Source organism: Danio rerio, chromosome 22 (genome assembly GCF_052040795.2).
Source record: "Danio rerio strain M-AB ecotype USA chromosome 22, GRCz13ab, whole genome shotgun sequence".
NCBI lineage: Eukaryota > Metazoa > Chordata > Actinopteri > Cypriniformes > Danionidae > Danio > Danio rerio.
The window spans coordinates 37,049,820-37,076,386 of record NC_141042.1 but is presented as its reverse complement, the minus strand read 5'-3'; the positions used below and the strand labels follow the sequence as shown (position 1 = coordinate 37,076,386).

Here is a 26,567-nt window from a genome sequence, read left to right as displayed (position 1 = left end):
TTTGAGCTCGGGTAGATCTCAAAACTCTCCTGCTGTAGTAGCAGATGAACAGATAGAGATTGCTCTACTCACTACACAGCAAAATATGGGGACCCAAAACAACTCTATGGGTGTTAATTTCAACACTTTGAAAGTGTCTCATGGGGTCCACTCAAAACAGACTTAAATCAACACTTTCAAAAGGGTTGGCACATTGACACCGAAGTAAGGGTTAATTTTAACTCTGGGCAGAGTTAAAAAATGTAACTATATTTAACACCACCTGGTGTAATATATTGTTATTTTATTCAACTCTCTTGAGTGTAAATATGGTAAAAAGGTCAAATAGACTGTAAATTACAAAATAAAAAACATTTTATTTGAAAACATTCACAACTTCAACAATTCATTCAGTTTTTAAAATGCAACAATGTCAAATATGCTTTAAATGTTATATTAGTACAGACAGTATCAACAAAATATGATGTCCAAACTTGATGTTTCATCAGAGCAATTTGAAAGTTCAATATAGCGTCACGCATAGTTTTCTTCTGAACGCATAGTTTTCTTCTGAAATTACATTTTAAACAACTTGGCGTGCAAATCTTTCACTTCTGGTGTTTCCTTGGTCCTCCATATCAAACACAGCAGTTTAAATGAAGGTATAAATGCTGTAAACTTGTGTGAAAACAAACTGGAGCTAGGAAATCTCATCAAGCATGTCCTGTGAAAGATGTGCTTCCCAGCCACAGGATGACCTTTTTATCCATGACGATGTACAGTAGTAGCTGCTGATCGCTCGTCTGGTGGTTCCTGATGCACGGATATACTGTAGGGTGATGCTCATCTAAGAACTCTTCAAGACTCCAGCATGACTAAGAAAAATGTTTGAAAACAAATTGCAATCAAATTCTATGATATATTTAAAAGAACATTTAAGTAAATAAAACATTCAAGAAATCTAAACTCACCTTTTGAAAATCTTCATGATGATCCACAACTTGACTCTCCCAGCTGGTTGAGGTGACAGGATATGGAAAAGTAGAAAAAACACATATATCACTGTTGGATCTCCAAAAACAATTAGGTTAACCACTATGACTAGAACTGGAAAAACAGGCAGCTGTCTGTCCAGAATCCTCAATTTAACACAACACTTGGAGCAAAATTTAGAGGAGCTTAAAATCTTTTATATCATTTAGTGATGCTGACGTCCCCAAAATATTGGCCACAGTGTAAAAAATATTCATAAACTTACAGTTTTCTGTAAGCGTGTGCGTGCGTGTGTGTGTGTGTGTGTGTGCGTGTTTCTTTACCAGATTCAACTTGTTAGGCCCTTTCAGGTCCAGTATTGACGCCACCTTTCCTGGAGTCTAGCAGATGTTTCAGGTCCAAATATAATCTAAAATATTAGGATAAGCAGAAGAGGAAAAGTGCAAAGCAAAGAGCAAAACATTATTTAAGTAACAGTTCACCCACAATACAAAACTTATCACCTTCATGTCATTTGTTATTCTCTAATGCTCTAATACCCTCTCAGCTTATTGTGAAACAAATACAGAACTTTATCAAACATACCTTCATTATTATCACCACATATGACCAAGAAGGTGTGCTTGGTCATTTCACCAACTCTGGAAATACACCATCCGTCTCTAATCAGCCACCGTCACAGGGTCTTGTGTTTTTGTATAGAGAACTGTGGCTGTTAAAACAACAACACATTAGTATCTAACACATATGCATAACCTTCAGATAAAAAAAGAGAGATGAACATCACAAAGTATGCCTCACATTTTCACATATCTTTTGATTCAGATGTTGATTATTGATAATAAATCTACAAATCAAACCGGTATCATCATTAGGCTGCTCAAATATGAATCAGTTGATTAATTTTACAGACAGGTGGCTGTTTACAACGCACTAAATTGTCTTTAATAAAACGGTAATGTTGTGTACAGTACATGCTAAGTTTAGCCTATAGTTTTAAGCACAATATCATGCGGGAGAAAAAGCTTGACTAAGATGTTCCTGACAACAGAAATAGCCTAACTTACTAACGTCAGACATCCCGAGTTGGGAAAAGTAATTTTCGGGGGATACAGAGTTGATTTGCGGGAGGTAGCGGGAGAGATGAGTACCTAAAGAGCAATGGGAAGAGTTGCGCGCGACGTACCTAAAGAGCGGTGGGGGTGACTTGCGCGCGCGACGTACCTGAAGAGCTGGGAGGGATGCGGTGGAGAGGGGCGTGCAAAGTGTTTAATGACCGGGCGGGAGACGCGCGATTTCCGGGAGATTATCATTCATTTGCGGGCATCTACTTGGGCATCTGGGAGTCTCTGTGCATTTGCGGGATAACGTTAACGTTAGTCCCGCAACTTCCGGGAGACTTCTGTAACGTTAAATGTCTGATAAAGTGCAAACGCGGCCATTTAAAGACATTAATGTTAACATTCCGACTTTAATGGTTGTCAACACTTAATATAATTCAAGCGTACGTTATCACACGAGTCTAAGTTATGGACTAACGGTATATGGACGGCCACGAATGAACCAGTTTAAAAGGGCCGCGGTGTTTAAAATAACCAATTAACGTAACGTTACACGAATAACAAACAATCATTTGTTTCAGTCAGGAAGCCTTTTACAAGTAAGCATATGTTCATTTACTCACCAGATATGTTTTAGAAACTCTCCAGAGCTCATGGAAACCGTCCTGTGTTGCCGTTAGCATCCGGGCAGAGTAGGCTAACGTTAGGCGGCTCCAGGGATTCCCTCGCTAGTTTGCTCGGAATTAAAGAAGTGTCGATTTTATTTTACAAATGGGTAACAACGCACAAAATGGCATTGAGCGTGACAGAAATGTGTTGAACATGTACATTTGATGTTTTTATGCACCATGTATGCGTGAGCATATATAAAAACATTCTTGAAAAGAAGTCAATAGTAATGCAGTTAAGCTAGATACACAAACGACCATGAATGAACCGCAGAAGTTTAAAATTGTCACTCCATTCTAAAGTTATTAACTTAACAACATGTTTACAACTGTATTTCCTTAAAGAAAGTCAGTAAAATACCAACATTTAGGTGGTTTGACTCACCAGTTGCTGTTCTAAACCTCAGATGGAAAATGGCGTCTGGAAAATTCTTCAGTGACTGGGGCTGCATGAATTCCCGGATGTTGGAAATAACACCACCAAGTGTTAAAAAGATAACTCCTTGATTTCGCACTGAATAAAATCAATTCTAACTCTTATTATATTCATTTATCAAAATCTAACTCTTTAACGTCAACACTTTACTCTCAAATGCTTCAACACCGAGAATTTAACTCTGATGAATTTGCTGTGTAGGAGCATGTGCATGGTGCCGATGTGGATTACTCAGTTAACTTAAGTTGCATGTTTTTGGATGGTGGGAGGAAACTCGGGATCCCGGGGGAAACCTACGTGAGTACGGGAAGAATGTGTAAACTCCGCCAAGCCAGCATTGGCTGGCTTGGTAAGGACTAGATCCAGTGACGTTCTTGCTGTGAGGCAGTGCTAACCACTGGGCAACCGTCTAGGAAAGGAGGAGTTGGGGTGGAAGGGGGGGGGGGGGGGTTGATATGAAGATGGCTGTATATGGAACTTAAGGTATTTATAGTGGCCTAGAAATTGTCTGATTGGTGAATCATAAATTGGATAATGCTGGACCAGCTGCAAGCAATCATAAGCATGTGATCCTCTCGAAATTAGTTTCTAAATAAACTTCCCTTAAACTGTGTCAGTATAGTGTGCTATCAGATCATAAAAGCAGTCCATTTCAATTTAATTTCAAGTGAAAATCCTATCTAATTTCTTTACACAGCAATAAACTTCTTCGAAACACAATGCGTCATTTGGGACGTGCCGTTTATGCTTTTGTATGCTAACAAGTTTACATGATACTCTCCTATTGAGGCGATTGACTGAATTAATGGCCTCACAGAGTTTGTTCATAATTGCCTACTTCATTATTGTAGAACAAAGGTGAAAAACATGGCTTTGCAGGCTTGTTACTGCGCCTTTTTTCTCTTTTTTTTTCCCTGCACTGCGTCGTGGAGTCAGTGCATTTCTCAGCACACGCCTCATTAGATCCACTTAGAGCGGATTTCTCTCTCAGACCACTTATTTATCTGTGACGCATGGCTGAATCTCATCCTCAGGCCGCTGTTTGTAGTGAAAAATGCAGCGAGCAATGGCTGATTCATGGTGGAGTTTGCTGTAGTTTTGCTCAGATGTGGTTTTTTTGGGTTCCTCGGGGGGATTATCGAGGAATATTCTCTCAAATGAGACGATTGTTGTCTGTAAAATAAATGTGTGCTTAGATTGCTTGGGAGAAATTCTGAGGGTTTGTGTTCATAAATGTGAGTATCTTGGCAGATCTGGGCAGAGTTTGGGATGTTGAATAAAGTGTGTTTTGGGTACTTTGTTGATTTCAAGGAGAAATAAATGAGATGCTTAAAAGTGGTTTCTTTTCTGTTCGTGATGTTCGCAGGAAATACATTGGGAATGCTTATTTCGTTCTATATATATATAAAAAAGAGGTGCAATATAATATTTTCTTTTTTTTAATTAATAAGATGATTGTATTTTCTTGTAATAATTATTAGACTGAATGATTACCTGGGTGACACAGTGGTGCAGTGGTTAACATGAGCACCTTACAGCAAGAAGGTTGCTGGTTTAAGCCTCGGCTGGGTCAGTTGACATTTCTGTGTGAAGTTTGCATGTTGCAGGTTAATTGGGTAAGCTAAATTGTCCGTAGTGTATATATATATATATATATATATATATATATATATATATATATATATATATATATATATATATATATATATATATATATACTGTTTTGTATCATGTATTTGATAAAAATAATAATAATATTACTTATATTAAGAATATTAAAATGATTATTAGTTCAATTTCAAGTAATTTAAATGTAATTTATTTGTATTAATTCATTTTTTAATAAATTGTTTAATGTGGAATTTTTGATTTAATTCGATTTTATATTATTATTATTATTATTATTATTATTATTATTATTATTATTAAACATTTTTATTTAATTTAATTTTGGATTTATTCATAGTATTTATTTAGAATAAAACATTTTATTCAAATTAAGTTTAATTTATTTCACTTTGCTATTTAATAATAGTAAAACATTTATTAATCAGTCAATTGTAAAGACTAATAAATATAAACAATCATGTAATTGGTATTTTAATGTATATGTATTGTTTTATTTTTTATAAGTAAACATTAATTAGATAAAATGCATGTATTAGATGATAATAATAATAATAACAACAACAATAATAATAATAATAATAATAATAATAATAATAATAATAGTGATCCGGTTTCCCCCACCGTCCAAAGACATGTAGTACAGGTGAATTGGGTAGGGACTGTGTATGGATGTTTTCTAGAGATGGGTTGCACCTGGAAGGGCATCCGCTGCGTAAAACATATGCTGGAAAAGTTGGCGGTTCATTACGCTGTGGCAACCCAGGATTAATAAAGGGACAAAGCCGAAAAGAGAATGAATGAATGAATGAATGAATAATAATAATAATAATAATTTAATTGTTATTTCAATTTTAAGTAATTTAAATTTAATTAATTTTAATCATCCATTGATTCCTTCATTCATTTTTAATGTGGAATTTTAGATTTAATGGGTTTAATTATTATTAAAAATATTTATATTTATTTTGTTCAATTATTTGAAGCTATTGTATTTATTTAAAATAAAACATTTTATTTTAATTAAGCTTTATTTATTCACTTTATTATTTATTAATAATAATACACTTATTAAACTGTTAATTGTAAAGACTAATAAATATAATTAATCATGTAATTGAGATTTTAGTATATGTATTGTTTTAAGATTTATGCATTGTTTTATTATATATATATATATATATATATATATATATATATATATATATATATATATATATATATATATATATATATTTATTTATTTATGTGTGTGTATATATATATATATATATATATATATATATATATATATATATATATATAAATTTTTTATGATTTTTTGTTTAATTTCAGATCATTTAAATGTCATTTTTTGATTGTTCATTCATTTATTTTATCATTTATTTATTTTATCATTAATTTTTTAATATGCAATTAGTTTTTTTAAAATAAAACATTTTATTTTAATTAAGTATTTAATACAAATCTTATTATTAATAATAAACACCTGATAATCACTTTATCATTTAATAATTAATTATTTAGAAAATGTATTAAAGATAAGGAATACAATTCTATACCCAATAAAACAGAGAGGCTTTGCAGAGCAATTTTAAAATTAAACTAATTACATTTATTTATTAGAAATTAACACATTATTGCAATTATCAAATTGAATTTACAACGACATACTACAAAGCACTAAATCCCTCACCTCTGATGACCCCAGACTCAGTATGGAGTCGGGTTAACAGATATTTCAGTGCTGCAGCAGAGCCGTGTGCGGTAATCTCTCATGTTCATATCTTCATTCATATTTCAGCCTTTGCTTCTTCAGTGTGATGTTCACTGCGGGTGACTTTCACAATCAACCGTCTCCCCGGTCCATTCGGTTGCCATGGCGATCAGCAGCACTTTGATGTTTAAGTAATGCTATTATATTCAATATAGATTAATGCTATTATAATCAGCCAAAATACGCTCAGAATGGAGCCTATTTTTGGATGGCGGTTTCACATGAAATACTTTTTTTATGGCTGAGGCACAAATCACAGACTCTATCATTTATTCATTCGGCGTTACAATGGCTGAAGTTAAAAAAACAATATTGGATTGACTCCAGGTTAGGTTTTGGTCAATGACTGTGGTAGATTTTCACAGTGTTATCAATATTAAAAGCTTGTGGAACTGTTTATAGGATTTTAAATGTCCTTTCTTTTGTGAAACACAAATGGGGAAGTTTTGAAGACCCTCCAGGTGGATTGTTTCCATATACACAGTTTATCAGGCAAAGAAGTTTAATATCGGCAAATATCTAATCTGCTGAACATACGAAAGCATTTCAAAGTTTTTAGGCATGTCGATGTGGTTAAAAAGTTGTACTTGAAGGCAGAGCCGTGCACAGGGGGTGGCCCGGTGGCTAGAGCCACTGCTCCTCTGCCCTCATTGTTTCTCCTGTATATTACGGGGTGGTGTAGTCAGGTAATATTTTTAGTGAAGAAAAGTTTCCTCTTATTTTTTTGCCCTGACACACTGTCAATATGAAATATTTTTTGCTAGACCTTATAGTAAAGGTGCCCAATCCTGCTCCTGGAGATCTACCTTCCTACAGATTTCAGCTCCAACCCTAATCAAACACAACTAAACCAACTAAGTAGGATCTGGAGGAGCGCTTGGTAATTACCGACAGGTGTTTTTGATCAAGGTTTCAGCAGAACTTTGCAGGTAGATAGATCACCAGGAACAGGATTGGGCACCCCTGCCTTATAGCATGTTCTTTACATACATCGACTAATGGATGTCTTCAGTTTGCGCTCGTGCATGTTGCGATCAGTTTCACGTTGAGTCGGATGTACAAAGAGAATATGCGTGGGATTCTGTGTACGCAGTGTTTCATACATCTGAATTTTTACTGTGCACGCACATTTCCAGCTTTGTCCGTACACAATGATTTAGTATGAGTTCAACACAAGTCTTCGTACATGAGGCCCCAGATGTGCTCCAACATTAGACACATTCAAATCAAGACTGAAAACACTTCAGTTTAGCTGTGCCTTTACTAAATAAGCACTGTGTTACTTGCACTATTATGGGCCCTATCATACACCCGGCGCAATGTGGAGCAAGGCACAACGCAATACTTGTTTGCTAGTTTCAGCTTGGCGCAAGAGTCGTTTTCAGGCGTTGCGCCACGCTCTTTAAATAGCAAATGCATTAGCGCTTATATGTGCGCCCATAGGCGTTCTGGTCTAAAAAGGAAAGCGTTCTGATGCGCACTGCTGGCATTTTGCTATTTTGAGAAACTAAAATAGATTTTTCATTGTTGCGCCTCGCTTACACACTGCTTAATAGCCTACACACAAAATGTAGACCAATAAGCAAATATTTTTACATATGAAAAATTTAAATATTAAGGATAGGCCTATATATAGGATATAATAAGAATATATACAGGATATAAATATAAAGGATTAAAATATTACAAAACATATTATTTTCTAGCCTACAAAAATATGAAAAATCACTGCTTTTATGTCTTCATCTCGGGAGGCTTTTGCAGTTCATTCATAACAATTTGCTTTTGTATAATGTTATTATTATTAGCAGTATTATTTATTATATCCATATTTATATCTGTTTTATTAAAAACAAGCTTAGATTTGTCCACCTTTCAGATTTTAGACCATATGGGGCACAGCATGTGTTTTAGGATACAACTCATTTATTCGTTTGCTGGAAATTAGAACTGAATTTAGAAACAGTTTTGAAACAAATCTTTGCGTTTAACAAACTAAATTAATTATTTATAGGCTAATTGATGTCTGTGCGTACAAGGTTTCCCTATCCAAGAGTAAAAGTGAAAGTAAATAGATTATCTCTCATTCTTGTGCGGTAGATGCTCTGTTTAACTGTTTTCTGTAATAAAAAAACCCTGTTAACTGTTACCTTGTGAAATGCTCAGTTTTTCTACTTCCACTTATTTTACGTCCTGTAAATAGCAAATGCGCTTATGGCGCGACGCAGCTGGCTCTTAAAGGGAATGGGAGATGAGACTCTAATTGGTTTATTCTCAAAACACACCTATAACCCATTAAGAAAATAAGCTCAACCCTTTTAGACCATGCGCCACGGCGCAAAGCGGATTTTCCCGTCCTTAAATTAACAAATATGGATTCTGACACGCCCTAAAAGCGGTTTTTTTTTTTTCATTTTGCGCATGGACCGTCAAAATAGAGCCCTATATCTTTCTTTTCTTTTTCTTTCTTTTATAACATGTTTAACACATTTTAATCTGCTTTTAATCACTTTTATCTTCTTGTTTCTTTTTTTTTGTTTGTTTATGGAGCACATTTGGAATTACCATTGTGTATGAAATGTGCAACCCAGGCTCATACTGAAAACGTAGTCCAGTGGACGTTTCTGTAGGCCGTGAAATGCGTCCCGGAAGGTACGTATTTGTGCAGTTTTTGTTTTCGCGAATACGCGAAATCTCGCGAGCGCCGTTCACGCCTGCGCCGTTCTCGCGTAAACCCACAAGATGCCGTTGTCGAACGCCGTCCATCCGACTGGCTGAATGATTGACTGGGCGACCAGCCAATTGGCTGACCCACCCTCCTACTCCTTTCCTAAACTCAAGCAGTTTTACCGATTGACCCGCCTCTGCTTACTAAGATTTACATTTACATTTAGTCATTTAGCAGACGCTTTTATCCAAAGCGACTTACAAATGAGGACAAGGAAGCAATTTACACAACTAAGAGCAACAATGAATAAGTGCTATAGGCAAGTTTCAGGTCTGTAAAGTCTAAGAAGGTAAGTATTAGTAGTATTAGTATTTATTTTATTTTTTTTTGGTACAGTTAGTGTGATATTCAGCGAGGCAATTGCAGATTAGGAAGTGTAGTGGAGAGTAAATAGTTGAGTTTTTAGTCGTTTCTTGAAAGTAGCGAGTGACTCTGCTGTTCTGATGCAGTTAGGGAGTTCATTCCACCAACTGGGCAGATTGAGCGTGAGCGAAAGTGATTTCTTCCCTCTTTGGGATGGAACCACGAGGCGACGTTCAATCACAGAACGCAAGTTTCTGGAGGGCACATAAGCCCTATATCTGGCCCTATATCTGGAGGGCACCCTAAGTACTTCCCTAAACCCAACCAACAATTTACAAAAAAAAAAAATCTGTCCAGAAAAAAAATAAAACCTTCATCTGATTTTTACCACGGTTTTGGATTTGACAACATTCTCAGCCTGTTATTCACTTGTTCACTTTATTTTTTGGAATCTGTTTTTGTCATACCTGATTTTTGGAACAGCTCTTCCCCGGACTCAAACAAGGTCGTCGTCGCGGTCAGCTCCTCTCTGCGTCTCAAAACCGCTGACGTAAACGACGAGCTAACCGGACAAACTGGTTGCAGTGGGAAAGCCCTCAACACGGAGGTAAGCGGTCAGCCGGCAAGCGCGAAAGGAAACGCCGTCACACCGCCTCATAGCGTTCGCTTAAAAAAATGTACCTCCGGCTACATATTTCACGATCTCCAGAAACGTCTGCAGGACTACGGTTTCAGAATATGCCTGGGTTGGAAATATAAATGCCATATAAATAATCTTCCCTTGCCTTCCCTAAGTAAGGCAATCACAATGGAACAGCTGATTGGTCAAGACTTCGCTACTTCGAAGTTTATTCAGCAAATTCCTTTCCATCTTCCATTATTTGCATTAACTTCAAAAGTTTCTTATGCCCTACTTCAAAATAAGCATTAACAGAGAGTGATGGAAACCCAGCTACAGCCAGTGAAAATATCCCATCCTCTTTGTTCTTCAGGCATTCCTATCTTTTGTGTGTGCTGTAAACACTTGTTGTGTGTTAAATCTGTCTCCGGGAAGCGAAAGCAGCGAGCCGTGTAATAGTAGCTGAGTGATCACGATCCCTCTGTGAGTTTTGAACTTTCATCTTACATAAGACTCGCGTTTGAGACCTTCTCAGCCGTCGTGTTCTTAACCCTAAAGAAGAATTTAGTGGGCTGGGATAAAAGCAGTTTTAGCCAGTTGAGTTAAATCCCCAGTGACAATAGCAGTGCCAATCTCAGCCCTCGGCAGCAGAGATAAGTCCCGTCTTCCACAAAAGGACTCCGTTCCCATCTCAGTATTAGGCACCTTGTCTTTCCTCGGACACACACTTGATTGACCATCCTTCTTCCAGGGCTTTATATCAAAGGAGCTTGGTGGGTTTGTGCTGCCGCTCTGAAGCGTGTAATAAGAGATGGAGAAATTCAATGGTTCGATACTTTCTCTGCTGGTCTCATTCCTGTTTTTTTCTCTCTTTTACTTTTTTTTCAGTGTGGTTTTGGAGGGCAGAACCCATGATGCAATAGATGATGATTAAATTACACCTAAATTCCCTGAAATTCTACTTCTGAAGTCTGAAAAAATGCAAGTATGCAGTTTATGTTAATATGTAGTTACCAATAAGAATGCTGCATGCTTGGAGTTGTTTATTTCCATGCCTAATTTGAAAATGTAAGTGAATGATGCTTCTAAAATAGATGTGTTGCACCCACCGGCCACTTCATTAGGTACACCTTACTAGTATCGGGTTGGACCACTTTAATCTTCAGAACTGCCTTAATTCTTCGTGGCATAGATTCAACAGGGTACTGGAAATATTCCTCAGAGATTTTGCTCCATATTGACACGATTGAATCCCACAGTCATCCATTATGCCAATCTCCTGTTCCACCACATCCAAAAGGTGCTCTATTGGTTTGAGCTCTGGTGACTGCGGAGGCCATTTGAGTACAGTAAACTCATTTTCATGTTCAAGAAACCAGTCTGAGATGATTCGTGTTTTATGACTTGGTGTGCTGTCCTGCTGGAAGTAGCCATCAAAAGATGGGTGCACTGTGGTCATAAAGGGATGGACTTGGTCAGCAACAATACTCAGGTAGCCTGTGGCATTGACATGATGCTCAATTGTTACTAATGGATGCAAAATGTGCCAAGAAAATATCCCCCACACCAATACACCACCACCCCCAGCCTGAACGGTTTATACAAGGCAGGATGGATCCATGGTTTTTTATGTCGTTGATGCCAAATTTTGACCCGATCATTCGAATGGCAGCAGAACTGGAGACTCATCAGACCAGGCAACGTTTCTCCAATCTTCTATTGTTCAGTTTTGGTGAGCGTGTGTGAATTGTAGCCTCAGTTTCCTGTTCTTAGCTGACAGGAGTGGCACCCGGTGTGGTCTCCTGTAGCCAAGGTTGGATGTGTTGTGTGTTCAACGATGCTCTTCTGCAGACCTCGGTTGTAAAGAGTGCTTATTTGAGTTACTGTTGCCTTTCTATCAGCTGGAACCAGTCTGGCCATTCTCCTCTGACCTTAAGCATCAACAAGGCAGTTGTGCCCACAGAAATGCCGCTTACTGGATATATAAATTAATATATTCATTCATTCATTTCTTGTCGGCTTAGTCCCTTTATTAATCTGGGGTCGCCACAGCGGAATGAACCGCCAACTTATCCAGCACATTTTTACGCAGCGGATGCCCTTCCAGCCGCAACCTATCTCTGGGAAACATCCACACACACACACACATACACTCATACACTACGGACAATTTAGCCCACCCAATTCACCTGTACCGCAGGTCTTTGGACTGTGGGGGAAACCGGAGCACCCGGAGGAAACCCACATGAACGCAGGGAGAACATGCGAAATCCACACAGACACGCCAACTGAACCGAGGTTCGACCCAGCGACCTTCTTGCTTTGAGGCGACAGGGCTACCTACTGCACCACTGCATCGCCCCCCAAATTAATATATGTATATATAAATTATATATATATATATATATATATATATATATATATATATATATATATATATATATATATATATATATATATATATATATACACACACACACACACACACACACACACACAGACACACACACACACACACACACACACACACTTAAATGTTTATTCATGTATTTTGACTTTTATTATAAAGCAAGAACACATTATCTTGTTAATTCTGATTTTAGTTTAGTTAAATTATGTTCTTACATATGCTTTGAGCATTAGATCTGCAAAGTATTTTTCAGCCCCCACTGTCCTTTTAAGCATAGCATACATAAAAACTAATAAATCTGCTCATACTTTATTAAATAGATGTAATTTAAGGTTCTCGTTGCTTTTGAGATTCCAGCCAGTGTTTGTCTTTTCATTACATTTTCCTGCGGCACACGGCGGCCTTGACTAGGCTCCGCTTGCACTCATTTGTAGAGTTGGTTATTATCTCTTTAAATAAATTTAGTTTGTGCACATTTTGCAAATAAACAAAATTCAGTAAAACAGTATGAAGAGATGATTCTATATAGAGCAGAAAAAGCTGTTAAATGAAGGTTATATTTTGCAACCAGGCTAAAAATATGTTACTCTGCCTGCATTTCTGCTGAACTACTGACTGTACCTACTGTATTCATCCATTTCACTGTGATTTCTAGATAAATCGAACACTGGCTCATGAAACAACATCGATGTCTGATATATTTAAGGAGCAGATCACTGATAAAGACATTTAGCTCATCCAATTCCCCTATAGCCCAAGTCTTTGGACTGTGGGGTAAACCAGAGGACCCAAAGGAAACCCACGCCAACAAGGGGAGAACATGCAAACTCCACACAGAAATGCCAACAGACCCAACTGGGAACCAGCAACTTTTTTGCCTGTGAGGCGACAGTGAGAGAATGTAACTAATAAAAAGCTAGCATCTACCTCACATCTCTGCTCTATTGCCTTCTTCATCAAGAGTCCCCACAGTAGAATGATGCTTCAATTATTTCCTGCGTTCACTCACTGTAGTCAATTTTGCTTTTTACCTATAAAAATGTTAACAGTCTAGCTCCAGTTTCTCTAACCAACCTTCTGTCTCGCTACAATCCAACCCACTTTTTAAGATCTCAAAACTCAGGGCTTCTGGTTGTAGCCTACTAAAGGAGGTCAAGCCTTCTCTTATATGGCACCTAAATTTTGGAATAACCTTTCTGATAATGTCACTGGCTCAGACACACTCTTTCAGTTCATCCAGTCATGTACGCCTGATGAAGAAGATAAAGGAGGAGGCGTTGAAGATGAACACAAAGAGTCTTGATGAACTCTGGGAGTCCTGCAAGAATGCTTTCTTTGCCATTACAGATGACTTTATTAATAAGTGATATGAGTGACTGCAGAGATGTATGGATGCAGTCCTCCAAGCTCATGATGGAGTCAGACACAATATTCATTCTGTTTCCACTGCAGCATGACTTTATATTCAATACTGGACATTATTTCTGTTCAGTGACAAGACTTTTGTCTAAGCAAAGTCAGACCTTACTGTCCTAATGAAATCATTAAAAATCAAGCCATGATCATATCCTATTATGGTCAAATAAGCGTAATCTATAGGCCTTTACCTTTCATATAAGCCACTTTTAATACCAAGTGATCAACTAGAAGTTAAGTTATTATTTGTTGCTCCTAAAACTTGGATAAGCGACGACTTTTGTCAGGTAGTGGACATTCACAACCACCTCAAGCGAGTGTAAAAACGTTTTCTTTTGCCAATTAAGGGTTTTTTATTTGAAATCTGCCATTTCTATCACTCGCTTCCCATGCGATACTTCAAGGTACTTTGAATTAACACAGACTGACAGAAACCCAGCTAGTGTAATCTGATATATTGATGTCTTTTCTTGTTGTCTTCACCAAAATGAGCTCCGCTTCCAGAAGCCCTTGATGGTTTCGGAGCTGTTAATCGCTGTGTTTGGGGGAAGTGAACGGCAGCGGTGTGTGGACGATACTCTGGGGTTTGGATAAAGAGCTAAAAGCAGTCATTAGTGTGTTTTATGTCTTCAAAGTGCATCATCCTGATATCCGCTGGTCGAGGCGCTTTAAATGAGCTCCTGGTCAGTAACGGACAGCCTGTGCTTTTGATGTGCTGGAGCTCGTTAAAAATTAAGAAAACAATAGTGCATTAGAGCATACAGACGGATAGTAAACACAGATACGGGAAAATGGACTCGCAGAATTAAGTTTTCGATTTTGCCGCAAAGCACATTTGCTGAAATTAAACAGGGAGTGTAGAGCAGATTCTACACTGATTACTAATAATAATATTAATAACCATATGCAAAGGCTTGCACGACTACTGGTTTTTGCTAATTGATTTCTTTTCAAAACATTACTCGAGTTACTCGACTACCGTTGGTTTGAGCTACTAGCTAAAAACACACAAAGAAATCCTTCGCAATACACGTTTTATTAGTTCATAGCTGATTGCATCAATTTTATAGGCCTGCCATAAATTGTCGAAACATAATTTTACTTTTTTTAAGTTACAGAGTAACATAAAAATAAAACATCGTCATTAAACATCTGCATCATATGCAAACTGAACTCCTGTTCATCCTGTAATACTTCAAGGTAGAGATCTGCTGGGACTAAATTTTGAATTCCGCTCCCGCCAGGTTTTAGCCCGAACTCGACCGCTCCCACTTATATTCAGCATTTATTGTGCTGCTGTCGGACCCGCCCCGTTTTCTACCCGCCGCGTCCGATCCCGCTAAAGAGCGGGGGGAGAACAAAACTGAAAACCACCCAGCTATTGACCTTATTCTCCGCTGCCATTTGAATCTTTTTGGCACGAGACTTCCGGTCTCATTCACTTCCATTCATTTTTAGACATTAAAAACTGCTCGATTCGCTGTTTGATATTGTAAACTGATATTTCCTTGTTATATTATTCTACTTGGTCTGTGTAGTCATGCAAACATTTGTTTGTAGAGCAAGTAGTTTGACCGTTTTTTGCCGTTTATTATTCCTTGTCATTTCTCCCATAGGCGACTGAAACGGAAGTTCTAAGACAATCGCGAAAACAGGCGCACTTCCGCATCTTAGAATAAGGTCAATACAAAGTCCAAACAGCTGAGACTAAGCTCTCTCTCATTCGCACGCACGCGCACACACACACACACACAGCAAAAAACAAACTAAACGGCATCACGCTGTCTCATTCACAAACATACATACGCGTGCTCACTCGCTCGGGAGTTGGGAGCGATATTGCTGGACGGGCCCACTCCCGTCCAAAATTAAACCAGTTACCGACTGCTCCCGCGCTTTATTCTGAAATTTATTCCCGCGCCGCAGACCTCTACTTCAAGGGTGCTTTCACACTTTTGGTCCACACCCGGGTTTGTTTCCAGCCAACAATCCCAGGCTGGTTTAAGCTGGATTTTTCAGCAGAGATTACTTCTACAATGTCAGTAAAAGTCACTTTGTTAAACTGTAGAGTTGAATTCAGCATCCCATAATTCAAGATCAACATCCTATAATTCAATTCACAACCGTAAATAATTCACAAAATACAGAAAAGTTTAATTAACATATATAGATATATTTTTACATTGTAGATGCAGTGGATTCCTCAAAAACCTGTACCAAATGCATGGCTGTAAACTAAAATCCAGAATCCAGAACGTAGCCTCAATAGATCAATACCCTTTAATAAGAGCAACAGAATATCCCTCTTCATTATTAATGCGACTATACAGTGCGTCCCGCATTTATAAAGATGAAACGCACATCCATAATATGAAGCAGTTCTGGCTGTGGCGAAGATTTGTTATGCCCCGACTGTAAACATGTCAATACCATGGGGTTAATGGACTCCGAACAGCCACTTCAGCCAAAGCGTATTTGTTTGTTCACAGATTGACTGTCCCCTTAAATTTACGACCTTCGCTCGACCATAAATCTTCCGCAAATGCGCCGAGGTGTTTTCAGATAGTTTAGCTGTATTTTCTTCTGTCTGCTCGGGGTCTCCATAACCTCTCGATCCATGTTAAAAATAAATAAATAAATGGAGAAATCTTGCTCACTTTCATAGTAATTTTTCATTATGATCAATGACTCCATCATAAAGGCTGCGGGTCTCCATCAAGCCTCGAATAGACTTCTGATGCATTTCTGGCTTGTTTTGATGGCCTATTATACTCACATTAGTTAAATCTACTAAATTCTAAAAGTTTGGAGCTTGAAAAACTGACTTTTTACCCATAATCATGCTTATCCAAGAATAGCATTCCAGTGTTTGTGTTAACATTATTAGCATAAAAGTTTAGAACCTTTTTTAAAAGAAAACATCATTTTTTCTGTATAAATGTTAAATTCTCTCAAGCTTCTGATGCGTCTCTGACTTGTTTTGATGACCTATTAAACTCACATTAGTTAAAACTGTTAAATTATAAAAGTTTGGAGCTTGAAAAACTGACTTTATTTTGCCCAGAATTGTATTTATCTAAGAATAGTGTTGCAGTGTTTGTGTAACATTATTAGCATAAAGCAGGGGTTTTCAAAGTGTGAGGCGCGCCTCCCCTGGGGGGCGCCAGAGCATGTCAGGGGAGGTGCGGGAAAAAATATTATATAATAAAAATACAATTTTTAAGTTTAATTATTATATGTATTTTTTATTATATTAAAACGTTTTAATTAAACAAAGCTAAAAAAAATAATACGTCAAAAATAAGAAAACCCTTTTTACCCAGAAGGCCATAGCTGTGAATTCGCTTCTGTTTACAGGTACATACAAGTATATGCCTGCTAATACAATGGATCGGTTTCTGACACCCCCCGATTCAAAGCCTTCAAGTTAAGGGCTTAAACCCAAAAGACGACGATATGATGATCAGTATTTAAGTTTAGGATTTACGTGGACAGGACCAGCTGATGAACCTTGACCTTTATGTGTGGTTTGTCAAGATATATGACAGCATGAGACCTGCTAAACTTCGACTGTTTTGACTGGGATGGACAGTTCTTGGATCTGTTCTATTCATATTGAACCATCATCCTAGTTTTAAAAACGTTATATTAAAATACTTGTTATTACTCTGTAAATAATTGCACTTTCATGCAAATGATGATAAAAGTGAGTTAACAGTCTGACATCTGTCTGTGTGTGTGTGTGTGTGTGTGCGTGCGTGCGTGTTTGGGAGGAGGGGGGCGCCAATGGATAAGTTGTGTCAAAAGGGAGGCCCACTGTCTTAGACTTTGAAAAACCCTGGCATAAAGGTTTAGCACCTTTGTTTTAAAACAAAACATCTTTTTATTACTGTGTAAATGATAATTATAACCTATTAAACTCACATTAGTTAAAACTAAATTGAGAACGTTTGAAGCTTTACAGCAGACTTTATATCACCAAGAATCGTGTTCATCCTAGCGTTCCAGTGTTTATGTTAGCATTTTAGCATAAAAGTTTAGCATTTTCAAAAAACGAAACAACTTTTTCTGTAGGCCTACTTTTTTTGTGTAAATGATTAAATTTCATTTACACAATTAGCATTCCAGTGTTTGTGTAAGCATTATAAGCATACACGTTTAGCACCATAATTAAAAAATATATATATATTTTGTCCTCAATCGTGTTGATCAAAGAATAGCGTTCCAGTGTTTGTGTTATGTTTAGCACCTTATTTTAAAGAGAAAACATATTTTTTTTGGCCTTTTTTTTCTGTGTAAATGATAAATTCTATCAAGCTTTAGATGCGCCTCTGAATTGTTTTTGATGACCTATTAAACTCAAATTAGTTAAAACTACTAAATTGTGAAAGTTTGGAGCTTTAAAACGGATTTTATATTACTAAGAATCGTGTTCATCCTAGCGTTCCAGTGTCTATGTTAGCATTTTAGCATAAAAGTTTAGCATCTTCAAAAAACAAAACAACTTTTTCTGTACTTTTTCTGTGTAAATGATTACATTTCATTTACACAATTAGCATTCCAGTGTTTGTGTAAGCATTATAAGCATACACGTTTAGCAACGTAATTAAAAAAAAATTATATTTTGCCCATAATCGTGTTGATCAAAGAATAGCGTTCCAGTGTTTGTGTTAGCATTATTAGCATACATGTTTAGCACATTATTTTAAAAGAAAACATCTTTTTTTTTTACTTTTTTCTGTGTAAATGATAAATTCTATCAAGATACAGATGCGTCTCTGACTTGTTTTTGATGACCTGTTAAACTAATAGTGTAAACTATTAAACTATTAATATATATATATATATATATATATATATATATATATATATATATATAAAATAAATAAATAAATAAATATATATATACATATATATATATATATATATATATATATATATATATATATATATATATATATATATAATTAAGTTGAAAAGAAAATTAATGAATAAATGAATGAACAATAATAATGAAGTGTGGTCACTCAACTTAATTCCTATTCCTCTGACCTTTTTTAGTGACGCATACGTCTCCAAAACCCCACAGGTGGACAAATCCTAACTTGTTTTAATTAAAACAAACAAAAATATGCACATGATAAATAATACTGATAATAATAACAGCTATACAAGAATGCAATTGTCATGAATACAATGAAAACAGCAATATGAAGAAGGCATGGAGGCAGTGGGTTTATAGTCATGTTGAAATGAAAAGTTATGTAACATTATAATCCTTTAATTGTTTTCATCTGTAAAGAGATTTATGCATGTGTGAGTTCAGTATTGTGTAAGATCATAACTAAGGCACTCTGTGCTGGACTTTAGACTTGCTTTTAGTTGGTCAATGGTGCGGCCTATTTCAGTTCCTCAAAATAACAAAGCGCCAACATTGAGCCTTAACACATCACCATTTTAGATCAGAACACCCATGAGTCCACAAATGGACTTGCTAATGAAACAATGTGGGACAAAACATGAAAAATACAGTTGCACTGATCTGAAAACAGCAACAAATCGCACAAAACACGTCTTGCTCCTTATTGCGCCGGGTGTATGATAGGGGCCTAAATAAGTAATTGTTATTCTTTTATTCAACACCCAATCTTTTTTTCAAGCACTGTATTATACGAAATTTCGGGCTCTATCAGGGCGTGTCAGAAAGCGTTTTTGCTAATTTAAGGACGGGAAAACCTGCTTTGCGCCGTGGCGCATGGTCTAAAAGTGTTGAGTTTATTTTCTTAATGAGTTATAGTTGTGTTTTGAGAATAAACCAATTAGAGTCTCATCTCCCATTCCCTTTAAGAGCCAGCTGCGTCGCGCCAAGAGCGCATTCGCTATTTACAGGACGCAAAGTAAGTTTAAGTGGAAAACATGAGCATTTCACTAGCAACAAGTTAACAGTAACAGTTTTTTAACAGAAAACTGTTAAACAGAGCATCTACTGCGCGAGAATGAGAGATAATGGATCACTTTCACTTTCGCTCTTGGATAGGGAAACCTTTACGCACAGACATCAATTAGCCTATAAATAATTAATTTTGTTTTTTTAAGCGCAAATATTTGTTTCAAAACTATTTCTAAATTCAGTTCTAATTTCCAGCAAACGAATAAATGAACAATATTAACAAAGTGAGCTCAAAAACCTGTGTTATATTCTAAAACACATGCTGTGCCCCATATGGTCTAAAACCTGACAGGTGGACAAATCTAAGCTTGTTTTTAATAAAACAAATATAAATATGGATATAATAAATAATACTGCTAATAATAATAACATTATACAAAAGCAAATTGTTATGAATGAACTGAAAAAGCCTCCCGAGATGAAGAAGACATAAAAGCAGTGGTTCCCCTTCGGGGGGAACTTCAGCACTATAAGTGGATTTGATTTGTAAAATCCACGCATTGGGAGGTTCGGTTCAGAAGCTACTCGTCTGAAAGAGTATTGAACGGGCCAATTAAGAATGAATTGGCAGCGCAAGCCTGCGCAGGTGAGCGGCATAAGCAATCAACTGAGTATATAAGCTCACCTGGCGCCAGCAGACGCTATCCTTTTCGCTTCAGAGACTTTCTGATCGAGTCGATGAGGGTTCCTCCTGCTGTGACCAGCGATTCTGAGCGAACGAGAGCATTCTCCCGGTCCAGAGTGTGTACACGCAGTGGCAGACGGTCGAGCTGGGTTTCTCCCTTGCCTGGCGTTCTTTGGGTCCGGTCCTCCAGAGCGGTGCGTATAAAGTTGCAAACTTCACAGAAAGAGCAACACAGTCGTGCAGCACGTCCTTATCAGGACGGCGCTCCGACTGTGCGTTTCTGGATGCGGTGGTTTCCTGTCCTCGGATGATGGGCGCGGGCACTGCGTTACATGTCTGGGGGTCCAGCATGTTAATGCGCTGCTCGCGGGCAGTTCATGTCGTCATTGCGATGCCATGACTGTTGCGCAAGATCGCGGTTAGCCTTTGCAAAAGGGTGAACCACCCCAGTTGTCCCCTGCTCTGCAGCGGGCACTCGGGCAGATCTGAGGGTTTCAGCGAGAGATAATCCGTCGCCCACGGGCCCGCGGACCTCCCGCTCCTCTAAGCGCTCCATCCAAGCTTCGGGCGGGGGAATCGATCCGTCTAACAGATGGTAGCCCTTACGCCCGATGACACCGGAGACCAGATGTCCACCGCGGCATCGGAGGGTGGGCTTTCATTGTCCGATGATGATCCAGACCCGCTCGCCCCCTTCGGGCTGGTGAGCGCTGTCACTACGGATCCTGAAACGGACATGTTAGCCGTGCTTTCCCGGGCTGCTTCGGCCGTGGGTTGGAGATGGTTTATCCCCCAGCTCCGCGGCCGGACCGACTAGAGGGGCGTTCCCTTCTTCCCGGAGGTGCACAGTAGGCTCACGCGGTCTTGTAAAGCACTTTTTTCTGCTCGTGCTGCGTGTTCCTCCACCCTAACCACTCTTGACGGTGAAACAGCCAGGGGGTATGTGGCGATTCCTCAGGTTGAGTGCGCGATGGCGGTAAATCCGCGCGGCGCCTCTTCTTGGCGGGATCCGCCTCGTCTCCCATCCAAAGCCTGTAAGTTATCTACCTCCCTTGGAGCTAGAGCTTACATAGCTGCGGGCCAGGCTGCTTCCGCCTTGCATGCGATAGCCACCTACTAGCGCTACCAAGCGCAGGCGCTGGCCGAGCTGCACGAGGGTGGGTCCAACCCAGGCTTACGAGCTTCGCACCGCCGCCGACTTAGCTCTTCGGACTACTGAGTCCGCTGCGTGTGCGTTGGGGAGGACGATGTCCACATTAGTGGTCCAGGAGCGCCACCCCTGGCTGATATGCGCAAAGTCGACAAAGTCCGCTTTCTTGACTTCCCCATATCCCCAGCCAGGTTCGGCGACACTGTCTGTGAATTCACCCAGGAATTCAAGGCGGTGAGAGAGCAGTTGGTGGGTGATGTCTTATCGGCGGTCCGTAGCCCGCTCCGCCCGCCGTGCCATTCATACCTGCTCCTCGCCGAAGGCGCCCGCCTACGAGAGCTGCTCCGCCCCCGCACACGCCTCAGGCGAAGCGAGCGCGTCGGGCACCTCGGAAGCAGGCAGCCCCCCTGCCCAGAACGCCGCTAAGTCCGGCAACGGACCGCGAAGCGCCCCTGGGACAGGCCATCTGGAGAAGAGGGAACTTGCTCTTTCCCCGCTGGAGGGCGGGGCCCCATTTCCAACGGCACTTTTTACTGCCATGAAAACATTATGAAAGGGCACTTTTCACTTCCCCAGATGTGACAGCCCGAAATCTGCCAGTCTGGGACGCTATGCTTTCTAGCTTGCAGATTCGGTGCGTTTCGCCAGTGGCTCACGAGCGCTGGGAGGACGGTCTCCTTTCTCCCACCCCTCGAGCCTCCCCTCCGGAGCTCGGGTTTGGAGTGAGAGCAAATATCTCACCTCCAGCTTTTCCGTGGGACCCGCGAGCTTCCCGGATCAGCACACCCACTCCGCGCTGCCCCACTGCTGGTACGTCAGCGATTGTAGCGATGAGTCCATTAGCGAGAGCTCTGCCTGCCTGGTTAGCGCGGGCCAGCTCTTCGCGGTGGCTCATACGCACAATCAGACTCGGCTATGCGATTCAGTTCGCGAAACGGCCCCCCAAGTCACGGGTGTGTATTCACCAGGGTCAGCCCCCTGTCCGCCCCTGTCTTGCGAGAGGAGATTGCTGTCCTCCTGGCGAAGGATGCAATCGAGCCGCTCCCTCCAGCCGAGATGGAGAGTGGGTTTTACAGCCCACGCTTCATCGTGCCCAAAAGAGCGGTGGGTCACGGCCAATCCTAGATCTGCGCGTTTTGAACCGATGCCTGCACAAGCTGCCGTTCAGAATGCTCACGCAGAAGCGCATCCTCCGGTGCGTTCGTCCTCTGGGTTGGTCTGCAGCATTAGACCTGATGGACGCGTATTTCCATGTCTCCACTCTTCCTCGCCACCGACAGTTTCTGCGGTTTGCGTTTGAAGGTCGAGCTTGGCAATACAAAGCCCTCCCCTTCGGGCTCTCTCTGTCTCCGCGGGTCCTCACCAAGCCCGCGGAGGGTGCCTCATCGCCCCTTCGGCTCGCGGGCATCTGCATACTCAATTTCTTTACGACTGGCTGATTTTTGCCCTCTCTCAGAGCAGTTGATTATGCACAGAGACAAAGTGCTCTGGCACTTCCACCTGTGGGGGTTTCAGGTCAACCGAGAAAAGAGCAAACTCGCCCCCGTGCAGAGGATCTCTTCTCTCGGGCTGGAGCTGGACTCGGTCACCATGGCAGCGCGCCTCTCCGGAGAGCGCGCTCAGCTGATGCTGTACTGTCTGAGAGAGCTCGACAGTAAAATAGTGGTCCCACTGAAACTATTTCAGAGGCTCCTGGGGCATATGGCATCCGCAGCCGCTTCATGCCGCTCGGATTATTCTATATGAGACCACTTCAGCACTGGCTTCACGATCGAGTCCCCAGACGCGCATGGCACGCGCGCGCACACCGAGTCTCTGTTACTGCGCTGTGTCGCCGCGCCCTCAGCCCTTGGAGCGACCCCTCGTTCCTACAGACCTGGGTGTCTCTAGAACAGGCGTCCAGTCTTGTTGTCGTTTCAGCAGACACTTCCAACACGGGCTGGGGGGCTGTGCGTTGCGGGCATGCGGCTGCGGACCTGTGGAAAGGTACCCAGTTGCATTGGCATATCGCCTGGAGCTGTTGGCAGTGTTCCTCGCTCTCCACCGTTTTTTTTCCGGTGCTGGAGCGGCAACACGTGCTGGTCAGGACGGACAGTACGGCGGCGGTGGCGTATATCAGCCGTATAAGGGGTATGCGCTCTCGCCGCATGTCTCAGCTCGCCCGCCGTCTGCTCCTCTGGAGTCATCCGCGGCTGAAATCGCTGCACACCATTCATATTAAGGTAAGCTCAACCGTGCAGCCGATGCGCTCTCACGGCAGCCTTGCGTCCTGGAGAATGGAGACTCCACCCCGAGTCTGTTCAGCTGATATGGGCGCGATTCGGGGAAGCCCAGATCGATCTGTTGCTTCCCCCGAGATCGCTCATTGCTAGTTGTTCTTTCCCTGACCGAGTGCTCTCGGCACGGATGCACTGGCTTACAGCTGGCCTCGGTGCACGCGCAAATACGCGTTTCCCCCAGTGAGCCTGCTCGCGCAGTTACTGTGCAAGGTCAGGAAGAGGACGAGGAACAGGTTGCTGGTTGCGCCCCTCTGGCTCAACCGGACCTGGATGTCAGAGCTCTCCCTCGCGATAGCCCTCCCCTGGCAGTCCCTTCGAGAGAGCACCTACTCTCTCAGGGACAGGGCACCACCTGGCACCCTCGCCGATCTTTGAAGAGATTTTAGACGCGAGGAAGACTTAGGTAACCTCCGATTGCGGTGGCTAATACCGTCACTCGGGCTAGAGCCCCCTCCCCGAGCGCGCCTATGCCCTGACGTGGAGTCTATTCACTGAATGGTGTGTCTCTCGCTGAGAAGACCCCCGTAATTTGCCAGATCAGCGTTGTGCTTTCTTTACGCCGAGAGAAGCTGGAGAGCAGGCTGTCGCCCTCCACACTCAAGGTTACGTGGCTGCCATCTCCGCTCTCATAACGCGGTGGCTGGCAGCACCGTGGGAACGCATAACCTCATCATCCGGTTCCTCAGGGGCGTTAAGCGAATTAATCCACCCCGCCCCCCCTCATGCCCTCTTAGGATCTCGCCCTCGCTACACAAGCCGCGTCAGATCCCTTCGATCCTCGACTCAGTATCTTTCTGTCCCTGAAGACAGCTCTGCTGGTCGCGTTGATATCGATTAGAGGGTCGGGGACCCGGAGGCATTTTTCGGTCAGTGACTCGTGCCTGTAATTGGGCTGGCTTCTCTCACGTCCTGAGACCCCGCCCGCGATATGTGCCCAAGGTTCCTACCACTCCGTTTTAATACGAGGTAGTGAGCCTGCAAGCGCTGCCCTCGGAGGAGGCAGACCCAGCCCTTCTTTATTGTCCAGTTCGCGTTTTGCGTATTATCCGGACCGCACTCAGAGTTTAGATAATCTGAGCAGCTCTTCGTCTGTTATAGCGGTCGGCAGCAGGGAAGTGCCGTACCGAAATAAGTTCCCACTAGATTGTGGATGCCTTCTTTCACTATCAGAGCCGAGATGAGCCGCGTCCCCCGAGAGCGCGTGCGCACTCCACTCGGAGTTTCGTATCCTCTCCAGCGCGCGCACGCGGCGCCCCTCTAACAGACTTCTGTAGAGCTGCGGGCTGGGTGACACCCAACACATTTGCAAGGTTTTACAATCTGCGAGTGGAGCCGGTTTCCTCAAGGGTATTAGGTAACCCTTGGTGATTGAGGAAACAATTCGGTAGGGTGTTGAAACACGCTTGCTGCGCCATTTTCCCTAACACGGAGATACGTGCGCCTTTTTATCTGTCAGTAAAGTTCCCCGTCAGGTGAGCCCTGCAGATTCCTCCGTGGCCCCCAGCACTGACTCAGCGGAGGAGTCACTTGCTGGCCCACTACGTTGTAGGTCTGCCCGCTGGTCAGCCCGCGTTTTGGGTATAGGTGCCTGCTATGCGTGATCCCCACTAGGCGATCCCATATGCTTATTCCGCCACGGTTAAGTCCCCCCCCTGGGCGGACCCGTGTCTTCCCTCCCCGCTAACCACTCTTTTGCTATGCGTACTCCCCCTTTTTAGGGCTAGTCCATATGTAAATTCTGCCATCTATCCCCCCTCGGGTAACGGATGGCCTCCGCAGCGTCCTCCCTATCGGGATTGCACGCTTCCCAACGTACTGTCGTATTTCCTAGAATTATCTAGATGCTCACGACTTCCCAAAAAATATATCTAAATCCGTAAAACTTCTGTTGAAGTAGGATAAATTAGGGCCAGGGACACGTTGGAGGACCGCGCCCCCCATGATGCGGGTGCGTCACGCTTGCTTGACTATCTCCTCATCGGGGGTGTTGGTAAGGTGCAGTCATTATGGCGCTTTCAATGGGCTCCCAATGCGTGGATTTTACAAATCAAATCCACTTATAGTGCTGAAGTTCCCCCCGAAGGGGAACGTTCGAGGTTACTAAAGTAACCCTTCGTTCCCCGAGGAGGGGAACGGAAGCACTATACTCCGTCGCCATAATGACTGTCCCTTAGCTGTTGAAAGTCTCTTCAGCTTAAAAAGGATAGCGTCTGCTGGCGCCAGGTGAGCTTATATACTCAGTTGATTGCTTATGCCGCTCACCTGCGCAGGCTTGCGCTGCCAATTCATTCTTAATTGGCCCGTTCAATACTCTTTCAGACGAGTAGCTTCTGAACCGAACCTCCCAATGCGTGGATTTTACAAATCAAATCCACTTATAGTGCTTCCGTTCCCCTCCTCGGGGAACGAAGGGTTACTTTAGTAACCTCGAACGTTTTTCATATTTATGTAGGCTAGAAAAAAAAAAATGTTTTGTAATATTTTAATCATTTAAATTTATATCCTATATCTATTCTTATTATATTCTATATATATCCTTAATATTTA

At 41.3% G+C, this 26,567-nt stretch overlaps 2 long non-coding RNA genes across 2 annotated transcripts; both read right to left on the bottom strand.

The window, feature by feature from the left end:
• Positions 1-336: 336 nt before the first annotated feature.
• LOC147838624 (uncharacterized) lies at positions 337-3,136 on the bottom strand. Its single transcript, XR_015522427.1, has 6 exons — positions 3,087-3,136; positions 2,657-2,769; positions 1,558-1,684; positions 1,296-1,381; positions 951-993; positions 337-854 (listed from the first exon to the last, which is right to left on the bottom strand). It is a non-coding gene; the product is annotated as an uncharacterized LOC147838624 (long non-coding RNA).
• Positions 3,137-9,060: 5,924 nt separating this feature from the next.
• LOC147838623 (uncharacterized) lies at positions 9,061-11,769 on the bottom strand. Its single transcript, XR_015522492.1, has 2 exons — positions 9,882-11,769; positions 9,061-9,411 (listed from the first exon to the last, which is right to left on the bottom strand). It is a non-coding gene; the product is annotated as an uncharacterized LOC147838623 (long non-coding RNA).
• Positions 11,770-26,567: the final 14,798 nt, after the last annotated feature.